This window comes from Pseudophryne corroboree, chromosome 2, assembly GCF_028390025.1.
Source record: "Pseudophryne corroboree isolate aPseCor3 chromosome 2, aPseCor3.hap2, whole genome shotgun sequence".
NCBI classification, from domain to species: domain Eukaryota; kingdom Metazoa; phylum Chordata; class Amphibia; order Anura; family Myobatrachidae; genus Pseudophryne; species Pseudophryne corroboree.
Window position 1 is genome coordinate 771,531,219 of NC_086445.1, and position 14,158 is coordinate 771,545,376.

Consider the following 14,158-nt stretch of genomic DNA (forward strand, 5'->3'; position numbering starts at 1 on the left):
ACGATTCCGGGAGAGGCAGGCCGAAAAAAGCAAGGGCGATCGCTATCGTTTCTGCCCTGTACCTCTGGCATCCCCTCTGCTAGCAGTAGATTCTCCTGACGAAGCCATGCAGCTGAACCGGGCCCAAATTACTCCTGAGGAGCGCCAGAAATGGAAGCGAGAAAATTTGTGTCTTTACTGATGGGCACCGGCACACATGGTGGCATCATGCCCACAGCATCCGGGAAACTCCCGCTCCTAACTGGGCTAGGAGACACCAGGTTAGGAGTCTTGTCTCTGTCTCCAAAATCCTCTGAACCTACTCTACCAGTCACTATTGAATTCTCGCAAGGTACTAAGTCCATTCTCTCTCTTTTAGATACAGGAGCTGCAGAGAATTTCATCACAGCCCATCTGGTTCAGAAGCTTCAGATCCATGTGCGAGATTTGTCCCGTTCCATTTCGTTATCTGAGGTTGATGGAAGCCGTATTCCTGGTGGAGTAATCTCTCAACAGACTCTTCCTATTTCAGTTGGTATCGGTGCTCTTCATAAAGAGCAATTGGAACTTTTGGTTATACCCAAGGCATCACATGAAATTGTGCTTGGTTACCCTTGGTTTAGTAGGCATAACCCACATATCGATTGGCACTCCATGCAAATCTTATCCTGGGGGAAGACTTGTTTGATCTCTTGTTTGCCATGTATCAAACCACTAAATAAAACCCTTGTCACATCACCCCCGCAGATTCAGTCTCAGTACGCTTCCTACTCTAATGTCTTCAGTAAACAGGGAGCAGATATCTTGCCACCTCGTAGGAAATGGGACTGTCCTATAGACCTCGAACCAGGGAAATATCCACCCTGAGGTCAGACCTACCCTTTATCAATTCTAGAAACTAAGGCTATGTCCGAGTATATACGAGAAAACTTGGCCAAGGGGTTCATTCGATCATCTACCTCACCAGCCGGAGCTGGGTTCTTCTTTGTCCAGAAAAGAGATGGGGGGGTTAAGACCTTGTATAGATTACCGGGGCCTAAATAACATCACAGTAAAAAATCGTTACCCTCTACCCCTCATTTCCGAATTATTTGATCGAGTCAAGGGAGCGACCATCTTCTCCAAACTAGACCTAAGAGGAGCCTACAATCTGATCAGGATATGAGCAGGCAATGAATGGAAAACCGCGTTCAATACCAGGGATGGTCATTTTGAATATCTCGTCATGCCATTTGGTCTGAGTAACGCCCCTGCCGTATTCCAAAATTTCGTCAACGAAATTTTCAAAGACCTTCTATATCAATCTGTCGTGGTCTATCTGGACAACATCTTAATATTTTCCCCAGACCTTGGCACACATCGACGACATGTCCTAGAGGTTCTACGTAGACTGTGGGAGAACCATCTGTATTGCAAGCTAGAGAAATGCATCTTTGAGCAAGTTTCATTTCCCTTTCTAGGGTATATAATTTCAGGCTCCGGATTACAGATGGATCCGGAGAAAGTACAAGCCATATTGAATTGGTCAAGACCTTCTTCTCTTAAAGCGGTGCAGCGTTTTCTAGGGTTCTCTAACTACTATCGGAAATTTATTAGAGGATTCTCCGCCTTGGTAGCCCCAATCACCGCTCTAACTCGAAAAGGAGCAGACCCGTCTCATTGTTCCCCAGAAGCAGAGTCCACTTTCCATCTGCTTAAACAAGCATTCATATCAGCACCAGTATTAAGGCAACCAGATATAAATAAACCCTTTTACCTCGAAGTGGACTCCTCCTCGGAAGCAGTAGGAGCGGTACTCTCTCAAAGGTACGAAGATCATAAGTTCCATCCTGGTGGTTACTTCATGAAGAAGTTTCTCCCCACCAAGAAGAACTACACTATCGGGGAGCAGGAGTTGTTGGCAGTCAAGCTAGCCCTAGAGGAATGGCGATACCTCCTGGAAGGAGCTAACTTCCCTATTACCATTTATACAGATCATCGGAATTTAACCTTCCTGAAAGATCTACAATGTCTGAGTCCGCGTCTTGCTCGTTGGACCATGTTCTTCTCCTGCTTTTCATTCATTCTGACTTATCGGCCCGGTTCACAGAATCTAAAAGCAGATGCTCTGTCACGGTCCACTACTTCCATTGAATCTGAAGAACCTCCTCAAACACACCCCGTCCTAGATGCAAAAGTTTTTGCCTCCACTCGTCTACAACCTCCTGCAGGGAAAACTTTTGTCACTCCCCAACTACGGAAGAAACTCATATCTTGGGCTCACACTTCCCGATTTTCAGGTCATCCAGGTGTTCACAAGACAATGGAATTTCTGCAAAGATCCTATTGGTGACCCACGCTGAAAGCAGATGTGACAGCCTTCATTTCCTCCTGCGTTAAGTGCGCCCAACACAAGGTCTCTCGGCAACCTCCAGCTGGGAAGTTACTGCCTCTTTCTGTACCCTTTCAACCGTGGTCCCATTTATCAATAGACTTCATAACAGATTTACCATCTTCTAGAGGCTACACTACAATCTGGGTGGCCCACTTTGTACCATTGAAGAAATTACCAACAGCAGCTGAATTGGCCCATCATTTCATTTCAGGCTTCACGGTCTTCCCACCGAAATAGTGGAGGTCATTCCGAGTTGTTCGCTCGCAAGGCGATTTTAGCAGAGTTGCTCACGCTAAGCCGCCGCCTACTGGGAGTGAATATTAGCATCTTAAAATTGCGAACGAAGTATTCGCAATATTGCGATTACACACCTCGTAGCAGTTTCTGAGTAGCTTCAGACTTACTCGGCATCTGCGATCAGTTCAGTGCTTGTCGTTCCTGGTTTGACGTCACAAACACTCCCAGCGTTCGCCCAGACACTCCTCCGTTTCTCCGGCCACTCCTGCGTTTTTTCCGGAAACGGTAGCGTTTTTTCCCACACGCCCATAAAACGGCCTATTTCCGCCCAGTAACACCCATTTCCTGTCAATCACATTACGATCGCCAGACCGATGAAAAAGCCGTGAGTAAAATTCCTAAGTGCATAGCAAATTTACTTGGCGCAGTCGCAGTGCGGACATTGCGCATGCGCATTAAGCGGAAAATCGCTGCGATGCGAAGATTTTTACCGAGCGAACAACTCGGAATGAGGGCCCGTGTCTGATCGAGGGGTGCAATTTGTAGCAAAGTTCTGGAAATCCCTTTGCACAGCCTTACAAATCAAATTGCAGTATTCCACAGCCTATCATCCACAGTCCAACGGTTCCACGAAACGAGTTAATCAAGATTTGGAGACCTTTCTACGCATTCACCTTTCCTCTTCTCAGGATCATTGGGTAGAACATTTACCTTGGGCTGAGTTTGCCCGCAACAATACTTACCATTCTTCTACTGGGCTTATGCCCTTCCTCATTGTTTATGGAGCCCATCCTAAAGTTCCAGCATTTCAAAGTCTACCCGCACTCGACTTACCAGCAGTGGAAACTTCCCTTAAGCATTTTTTTGAACATTTGGAATCGGGTTCATAACAATCTTCAAAAGGCTTCTCTTCGTTACAAGAAATGGGCTGATAGAAAATGAAGAACAATTCCTAGTCTCAAGGTAGGAGACCAAGTTTGGCTTTATACAAGGAACTTACGCTTATGAGTACCTTCAATGAAGTTTGCCCCCCACTTTATAGGTCCTTTTCCCATTGTGGGAATAATTAATCCAGTGGTTTATAAACTCAAACTACCCCCGTACCTCAAAATTCCTTCTTCTTTCCATGTTTCCTTGCTAAAACCTTTAGTTTTGAACCGATTTCGGAGACTGTTACCACGACCACCCAAAGTACTCACCCAGAGTGGAATAGAGTTTGAGGTTAAAAAGGTACTTGACTCACGAATTCGTTATGATCAGTTACAGTACCTATTGGACTGGAAAGGATATGGTCCGGAGGAACGGTTCTGGGAGTATGCAACAGATGTTCATGCCCCAGCATTAGTTCGCAAATTTCATTCTGAACATCCAGAGAAGCCTAAATTGTGTCGAGGGGCCACTCTAAAGAAGGGGGGTAATGTCACGGTCCGGCGGGAGACTGTGCAGGGGAGCCGGCTCTTACCTGTCCGGTCTCTTTGGAGAGGTCCAGCTGGTGGAGGTGTGGGCTGCTGGTGCCGGGTAGGGTGTGCTGGGAGGACTGGCAGGGGCACTGGTTGGCAGCTCAGCAGACTGGCAGCATGTCCCTCCGGCAGAGAATAGCAGTGCTGCTGTGGAGCCAGGGCTTCTGTGAACAGGCTGGGCTGTGTTCCCGGTGGCCATCTTGGATGTGGGCAGAAAGCCTGTCTTGCCCACACTTCACCAATTTATCACTTTCCTGTGGCCAATTAGCTCTGAGTAGCTGCTATAACACAGGAAGGCCAGGAGGAGGGAATTTGCCAGTGCAACGTCTTTCACAGTATCTGTGAAGCTTGTTCTCCCGCAGCGTCTCCAGTGTCAGGTTCTTGTTACAGCAAATTACCCAAGCCTCCTGATATAGCCTTACGCAGACTGCCGACTCTGTTCCCGTGTCCTACCCAGCTACCTATTCTGGACGCCGCAGTAACCAGCCTTCAGAATTCCTTCTTTAAAGTACTGGGTCATGGTTCCGGTATCCTCAGTCACCCGCTAACCTTCAGTAGTATCTCTATTCAACTGTCTTTGGCGAACTCTGTTAAACTACTCCAAGTAATAAATGCGCAAGACCTTCATCCGTCCCGCTCGTTTGTTAATCAGAGATCCAAGTGCACCAGAATCAACTTCCCCAAATCCGGATCCACAAGAATCCTCAGACGTGACAGACTCTCTGTGTGTGTCTCTTTCTCTAGACCCAAATAGTTTAGTAGCATAACGGTTTACACAAGACTCAGACACCCAAGCAGGGAAGAGGAGAAGCTGGTATCCCTGTGTCACTTACAACTCTCTCCACCCTCCTATGGTCGGAAAGCTCTATCGGTAGCTCATGAAACATGATATTCCTGTGTCTCTACCTTCACTGCATACTGTCCTGCTCACATTCTGGCTTCTGGTTCTGCTGCTGCTTAAGAGGGAAAGCTAACAATGTCAGTGGGCTCTGTCTGGGGGGCCCCTAAAAAAGGGGGGCCCGGGGTACAGTATGCCCTGCATTCCCCACTTAATCTGGCTATGCCTAGAATTGTGGGGCCGTGGGCAGCTGCCCAGTGTGCCTATACGTTATGAGGACCCCTAAGTGTCTCTGTCCTTTGCAGCTGGAAAAACGTTTTGTGCTGCGAGTAGGAAAGAATATTAAATGCGCAAACCTGTTAGATGTGAAAGGGATATTGCCTGGCTAAGCTCTAAAATGCTGTTTAAAGAAATGGTCAGTTTCAATGGAGCGTATGCTAGAGCATGCTTTACTTACCCTGCACACAAAAAGACTTCACATTTGGCAGTCTTCCATTGCAAACGAGTTTCTCTGTTGGAAATTCATCATTCATCCAAAACTTGTACCTAACTAATTTATGTGTAGTGTAATTCAGTGCTATTCTCTAATAAAAAGTTACACCATACTTTATCTTATCTAAATTTCTGTTATTTCATGATCTTAGTGACCATACTTTTATTCTTAGAATTAAGCAAATTTAAAAACAGTATAATATAAATACCTTCAGGAAAGGAAACAGAAACATATTTTGCAGCGTCTCAAATGTTGAAGTTATCTACTGTATGTAAAAATGTCAAGAACATTTTACTATGCAGTGTCATTTCAAGAAGGTGGCCTTTAACATATTCACTATTGGTCCTGTAGATTATATGTAAAGGTCAAGGATCTTGGAACTAAAAAAAGGAAATACTTGTAAAGGATGAAAGATGTCCCTTGAGATTTTCGAAAAGTTGAAATGTTATCATTTTGACAACTTTGATCGAAATTGGCTTGAAGATGAGTGTTGTCAATAGATTTCAGATTAAGCCTTAAATGCCATCAAAACCAGCTGCTGTGAAAATTGCCCTTGTTTGCTGATCCATAGTTTGATTGGAGCTGCCAGAAAGGTCGCTGTTCATTTACTGTACTAACAAACATCCCCCTCTTCTTATGGTAGCTTGTCACATAAGTCAGCCAGGATGTTGCTTTCCAAGGCAGCATGCTGTGTAGCTCCATAGTGGTATCAGCCTTTGACAGACCATTATTTATGACCTTCCCTTCTAGTTAACCAGGTCTTACTAGAAAAGGAAATTTCTCAGCAGGAACAATCATACACATTGAAGTTCAGGTGTCTACATTTCCAAACAGGTCAACTTCTAATATCAATCCACATGGGAATCGAAGTGTTTCAAAGGTAGAGGGAAACTGTGCAAATTTACTGTACACTGTGTGAGGGATATGTGTTATGCGGTACTTTTTCTCTCCATTATATAAATTATTTGACACCGTTCTCATAAGTTTACACATTTTAAGGTAATAAAATTATACAGTAAAAGGAAAATAATTTAAATATTATGCTTTTGGGAAACGATTTGTGCAAATATCATTTTGTATTTGTCAGTTTCTCATGTAGCAATTTTCAATTCTCATCACTTGGGTGTCTCCAAGTTTTACATAGGTGGGGATAGCACAACATGTAACCAGGACGTCACAATGCTCGCAGCAGTACAGATTGTTTCAGCTAGTTAATGTGCTGATCTTATGGGAGATGGTGTAAGTGAGGGCAAAGCTAATGTCACATCAGTAGGATTTAGCTGATTCTGGGAGAGACCCCTGGGATTAGCTGCTAGGGCTGGACAGTAAATGAAGCTAGATGGCCTGATAATCCTTCTCCTTATGCAGACCACAGATACAGATATAGTTGTGCTGGAAGATGCAGGGCAGTTGCAGGTTATCAGAATAACGTGAGATGTCAATCGTGAGTAGGTAATTCTGAATAGACTGTAGGAGTATAGAACTTGGTTCTGAAAGCACATTAGAGTCATGCTGCTGGTAGTGCTGGACGAGGATGCTGTAGCACATAAGAGCCAGGCTGCTGGTAGTGCTGGACAAGGATGCTGTAGCACATAAGAGGCAGGCTGCTGGTAGTGCTGGACGAGGATGCTGTAGCACATAAGAGTCAGGCTGCTGGTAGTGCTGGATGAGGATGCTGTAGCACATAATAGTCAGGCTGCTGGTAGTGCTGGACGAGGATGCTGTAGCACATAAGAGTCAGGCTGCTGGTAGTGCTGGACGCGGATGCTGTAGCACATAAGAGTCAGGCTGCTGGTAGTGCGGGACGAGGATGCTGTAGCACATAAGAGGCAGGGTGCTGGTAGTGCTGGACGAGGATGCTGTAGCACATAAGAGTCAGGCTCCTGGTAGTGCTGGATGAGGATGCTGTAGCACATAAGAGTCAGGCTCCTGGTAGTGCTGGATGAGGATGTTGTAGCATATAAGAGTCAGGCTGCTGGTAGTGCTGGACGAGGATGCTGTAGCATATAAGAGTCAGGCTGCTGGTAGTGCTGGACGAGGATGCTGTAGTACATAAGAGTTTGGCTGCTGGTAGTGCTGGACGAGGATGCTGTAGTATACAAGAGTCAGGCTGCTTGTAGTGCTGGACGAGGATGCTGCAGCACATAAGATTCAGGCTGCTGGTAGTGCTGGACGAGGATGCTGTAGCATATAAGAGTCAGGCTGCTTGTAGTGCTGGACGAGGATGCTGTAGCACATAAGAGTCAGGCTGCTGGTAGTGCTGGATGAGGATGCTGTAGCACATAAGAGTCAGGCTGTTGGTAGTGCTGGATGAGGATGCTGTAGCATATAAGAGTCAGGATGCTGGTAGTGCTGGACGAGGATGCTGTAGCATATAAGAGTAAGGCTGCTGGTGGTGCTGGATCAGGATGCTGTAGCATATAAGAGTCAGGCTGCTAGTAGTGCTGGACGAGGATGCTGTAGCATATAAGAGTCAGGCTGCTGGTAGTGCTGGATGAGGATGCTGTAGCATATAAGAGTCAGGCTGCTTGTAGTGCTGTACGAGGATGCTGTAGCACATAATAGTCAGGCTGCTGGTAGTGCTGGACGAGGATGCTGTAGCACATAAGAGTCAGGCTGCTGGTAGTGCTGGATGAGGATGCTGTAGCATATAAGAGTCAGGCTGCTGGTAGTGCTGGACGAGGATCCTGTAGCATATAAGAGTCAGGCTGCTGGTAGTGCTGGACGAGGATACTGTAGCACATAAGAGCCAGGCTGCTGGTAGTGCTGGACGCGGATGCTGTAGCACATAAGAGGCAGGCTGCTGGTAGTGCGGGACGAGGATGCTGTAGCACATAACAGGCAGGGTGCTGGTAGTGCTGGAAGAGGATGCTGTAGCACAAAAGAGGCAGGGTGCTGGTAGTGCTGGACGAGGTTGCTGTAGCACATAAGAGTCAGGCTCCTGGTAGTGCTGGATGAGAATGCTGTAGCACATAAGAGTCAGGCTCCTGGTAGTGCTGGATGAGGATGTTGTAGCATATAAGAGTCAGGCTGCTGGTAGTGCTGGACGAGGATGCTGTAACATATAAGAGTCAGGCTGCTGGTAGTGCTGGACGAGGATGCTGTAGTACATAAGAGTCAGGCTGCTGGTAGTGCTGGACGAGGATGCTGAGCTGGCCTTAACCAATTTGGTGCCCTAGACAACATTTTATCTGGTGCACCCCCCCTCCACTCCTTATGTTGGAGCTTTTGCGCACACATAAAAATGGTGTGGTCTTGTGGAAAGGCAGTAGGTGGATAAACATATAGTAGTGGGGGTGGAACTAAGGGGTAAGGGTACAGTATAGAGTGTAGGGTTAGGGGTAAAAGCACAGTAGTGGGGATAGTGGGTGCAGAGTTAGTGGGGTAAGGACACAGTAGAGTGTAGCAATTCTGCGTGGGGGGGGGAATTACAGGGGCAGGGCAGAATATTGGGGTGCCAGGGAGAGGGGGTAGCTGTTTGGCATCATTGGCTGATGATGTAGACAGGACAGATAAAAGGAGTGCAGAGTACAGTGCAGGGAGAATATTGTACAGAGAGGTGTGTACACACAGAGAAATAGAGATACAGAGGAACAGAAAGTGACAGACAACAGTCAGAGAAAAGAAATAATAGGAGACAAAGAGGAAAGATAGCTTGGAGCAAAGAACTATTTACTGTAGAGAACAGATTGCAGAAAGAAGAGGTCACAAAGGGAGAGCTGCAGCATGGTTTGAAGAGATGCAAGGGCAGTTTGACATAGTGGCTGTGTGTTAATCCCTCCCCACTAAACCCACCCTGTGGGGTCCTGGGAATCAGTGCTGTGTGGTGGTGCTGCTGCTGCTACTCTGTAGGAGGGGATGCAGTTAAAATGCCGGCTGTCGGGATCCCAGCATTTAGTATCCTGATGCCAAAATCCCAGCAGCCGACAATGCTGACAACCGAATCCCGGCAAAACAGAGCTATTCCCACTCGTGGGTGTCCAGGACACCCATAGATGCCGGGATACCGCTGACAGGATATTGACAGCCGGCATCCCGTTTTCCAGGATTACATATCACACCCTCTAGGGGTGCTCTCCCAAGGTATCCTCTACCCACCCCGATTTCCTACCTGTTCTCCAAATTCCCAGTACTTGGCTGCAGTGATCTGGCCTAGAATCCGCTGACCAGGAGGAGGAGGAGGAGAAGGAGTAGAGAGCTTCGGGCTGACACCTGTTGAAGCTCCGCTGAGCAGCCTATGTCTCGCAAGGTGGTCCGCATTATGCAGTGGGATATTCTATCTTGGGCCACTCTTCGTGTGACAGGTGCCGGTGGGCTGACTGCAAGTGCATCTCATATATATTCACACACCTATACACATACATGCACTTACATACATATACACATACAGTGCATACATTTATATAGTCACACATAGAGTTGCACACATACATATATATAGTCCCATACATATAAACAGTCAATCACATACAGTACAAGCAGCAACACACATACAGCCATACACTTACACATATATACATATGGTCACATACAGTGTACTATACACATACATACAGTCACTCACTTATACAAATATATACTGTACATACCGCCACATACTTATACACATAGTCACACACTTATACACATATATACACACAGTCACACAAATATACACACAGCCACACACAGTCACACAGATATACACAGTCACCCACTTATACAGACATACACACACATACACACACACACACACACACACACACACACAGTCACACACTTATACACCCACAAACATATATATAAATATATATACACACACACACACATATATATATACAGCCACACACTTATACACATATATATACACACTTACACATGTATACACATATACACACACTCTCACACACTTATGCACATACACATATATACACACACGGCCACACACTTATACACACATATACACACTGCCACACACTTATACACACAGCCACACACTTATACACATATACACACACACACACACACACACACACACACACACACAGTAATGCACTTATACACACACACACACACACACACACACACACACACACACACACACATATATATATATATATATATATATACAAACACACACGCACACACAGCCACACACATATATAAACACAGCCACACACTTATACACACTGTCATATGTATATATATATATATATATATATGGTCACTTACAGTGTACTATACACATACATACATACAGTCACACACTTATAGAAATATATACTGTACATACCACCACATACTTATACACATACTCACACACTTTTACATATATATACACACAGTCACACACTTATACACATATATAAACACAGCCACACATGTATACACATATATGCATGCAACCACACATATATACACACAGCCACACACTTATACACATATATACAGTACAGTTACACAGATACACACAATCACACACTTATACACACATACTAGTGTACTAATTAGCAAGAACAGCTTGTAACGTAGAGTGGCAAGTTTAATCTTTCATTGTATAATGGAGAGAGATAAAAGCTCCTCACAAGTTCCTGGATGTCAAATCACTATCCTTAGTATATCTGTGCAGTATGTTCTATTAGGGTACTAATTAGCTGTTTGTGCTAATTAGTTCTCTAATAGAAAATACTGTACAGAGATACTAAGGACGGTGATTTGGCATCCAGGAACTTAGGGAGGAGCTTTTAGCTCTCTACATTACACATAAAAAGATTAAACTTGCCGCTGTATGTTACAAGCTGTTCATGCTAATTAGTACACTAGTAGAACATACTGTACAGAGATACTAAGGACGGTGATTTGACATTCAGGAATTTAGGGAGGAGCTTTTATCTCTGTCCATTGTAATCTTTCTAAGTATAATGTAGAGAGAAAAAAGCTCCTCCCTAAGTTCCTGGATGCCAAATTACTGTGCTTAGCATTTCTGTACAGTATTTCCTATCTAGCTGGAAACCCTGCATCCCGTGCAAGCTGGGCAAACAACTGGAGGGGACCCGACACACGGTTGCTTGCTGCTTCCCTTTGCCGTATCACATAAACTAGTGGTTGATCTGCCCTGAAAGCCAAGAGTCTGCTCTTTTGTAAGGTACCAGTCCTGAGTCACTGGGTCATCCAGAATCAGAGATATCAGTATGCAAATTGGACCGATTTTCCCACAGACTATAATGGGCCCGTTAATTCAGACCCACCATAGGTTCCGACGCTTGCCATGAGCCTTGTGGGGGTCACAGAAACTTGAGGTTGGTATCCTCCAGTAGCTAATTGTCTCCCCTTCCATACCAACCTAATTCTGAGCCGTTTGGACCCCCAGTACCAAATACATTAAGCTTTAAGCCCACTTTAATTGAATTGAATTTAATAGCTCACATAAACCGAACGTCAATGGACCATTGCTTTAACACGTTCGTTTGTATCTGTTCACACTACTTTTATTTATTGATTTATTGGTTTCTTTTTTTGGGTCCTGACAGACAATTCATATTTCCGACAGCGTCTCTGACCTCCGCTAGTTAATCCCCACCTCCCCCCTCACCCTCCCCTTTATGCTGTTAGGGGACCCGGATGCTCATATTGGAAAACATGATATTTTCACAGCCTCCCCCTACCCCTATCCCCTTTCCCACTGCCTCCCCCTACCCTCATCCCCCATCATTGTGTTATGCTGGACATAACACAATGAAGCCCTGCCCAGTGAGAGCCATGCAGGGCTTCATTGTGTACAGTATTAAAAGAGTTAAAAGAGCTAAATGTGTCCTTTCTATTCTGTATTGCAGGTGTCCCCGCTAGCTCAGCCATTATGATCAGATCTGCTATGGACTCCTACGTTCTCAGGAGACTGTGTCCGCCGCTATCTTAATAAAGACCGCGGAGATACAACAATGTACACAGGATTTATCAACATACATTTATATAATTAGAGATGTATTATTTCATTATATATGCATTTAGGACGTGACACACTGTCCACCTATGCGCATTTCTCTCCGTTATAGGGCTTCCTCAGGGCTATAGTCATTGGTGTTCGTTTATGCCTTAGGGGACTCGGACGCACATACTGTATTTAAAAAGCATGGTAATTTCACCTGCCTCCCCCTACCCCCATCGCCCTTGTCCCCTGGAAGCATGCACAATTCATGCAGTAGACAGGTCAGGTTACAAGATATGTGCAACAGTATATACTATGTATGAAAATCACATAGAGAACTGCAGTCGCGTTGATACTGTAGATGTGTAAATGGTACAGCAGCAGTGATCCCTTCTCATTAAGTACAACACAGATTCTCACAACACAGATTCTCTAACGCCGATGATCTACAGTACTGTGTTGCTTGAACAGTTAGTTGCATTAGAATACACTCATTTATATTTACTGGTATGTCTATAGGTGCTCATTACCGCTGTGTATTTTAGATTGTAAATGAGTCACTCCTGCAGATTTACCCCCTTTTGTGTGAAACCTGTGTGCACCCTTCCTTTAAATGTTTTACAATGGATTGCACAGAAAAAAATTTAATAATGAAGTGAATGTCACGGAAACCCCCCCCCAAAAAAAAATTATTGGCACTTTGGGAATCGAACTCGGGACTCTCAGTGTGGCAGGTGGGAGCCTTCATCGCTAGCCCACAACACTACATGGAAGACTTACAAGTTCATGTGTAAAAGTACTGCAAAGAGTGATTCCTTCCCATTGATGTTCGTTGATGCTGTTAGGGGACTCGGACGCACATTTCCTGCACTATACATCCAGTAAAGTGAATGATTACATTATTCCTTTCACACATTAATTGTGTCTGCATACACAAGTGTTTTAACACATTCATTTGTGTCTGTATAAACTATACACACAGTGATTTGGCATCCAGGAACTTAGGGAGGAGCTTTTATCTCTCTCAATTGTAATCTTTCTAAGTATAACAGAAAGAGATAAAAGCCCCTCCCTAAGTTCCTGGATGCCAAATCACCATCCTTAGTATATCTGCACAGTATGTTCTACTAGTGTACTAATTACCACAAACAGCTTCTAACATACAGTGGCAAGTTTAATGTTTTTATGTATAATGTAGAGAGCTAAAAGCTCCTCCCTAAGTTCCTGGATGCCAAATCACCGTCCTTAGTATCTCTGTACAGTATGTTCTACTAGTGTACTAATTAGCACGGACAGCTTGTAACGTAGAGTGGCAAGTTTAACCTTTCTATGTATAATGGAGAGATAAAAGCTCCTCCCTAAGTTCCTGGATGCCAAATCACCGTACTTAGTATCTCTGTACAGTATGTTCTATTAGGGTACTATTTAGCTCTAACAGAAAATACTAGATTAAACTTGCCACTCTACGTTACAAGCTGTGCGTGCTAATTAGTACACTATCTCTCTCCATTGTATTCTTTCTAAGTATAACACAGAGAGATAAAATCTCCCCTTCAGTTCCTGGATGACAAATCACGGACTGTATATTAACACTACAGTCGTCACTGACCATTTCACTGACCATTTGCCAGAGCTTGTACTGTAGATCAATCCGCCGCTATTCAAACTAAAGTACTGGATTAGTGAAGCATTAGCCACCCAGTGGTGGAGAAGTGTATTGCATGCTGAGTATCTAGTTGTGCCTCAATGCGCCTGTCTGTGATTAAACTCAGCAACCTAAGCTGTCACCTAGGTGTGACTAAACCTCCGTCTAGGTGCAGAAACAGTCAAGATAATGGAGGACACCTGCCCATCCCCATGCTGCCAGGTATGG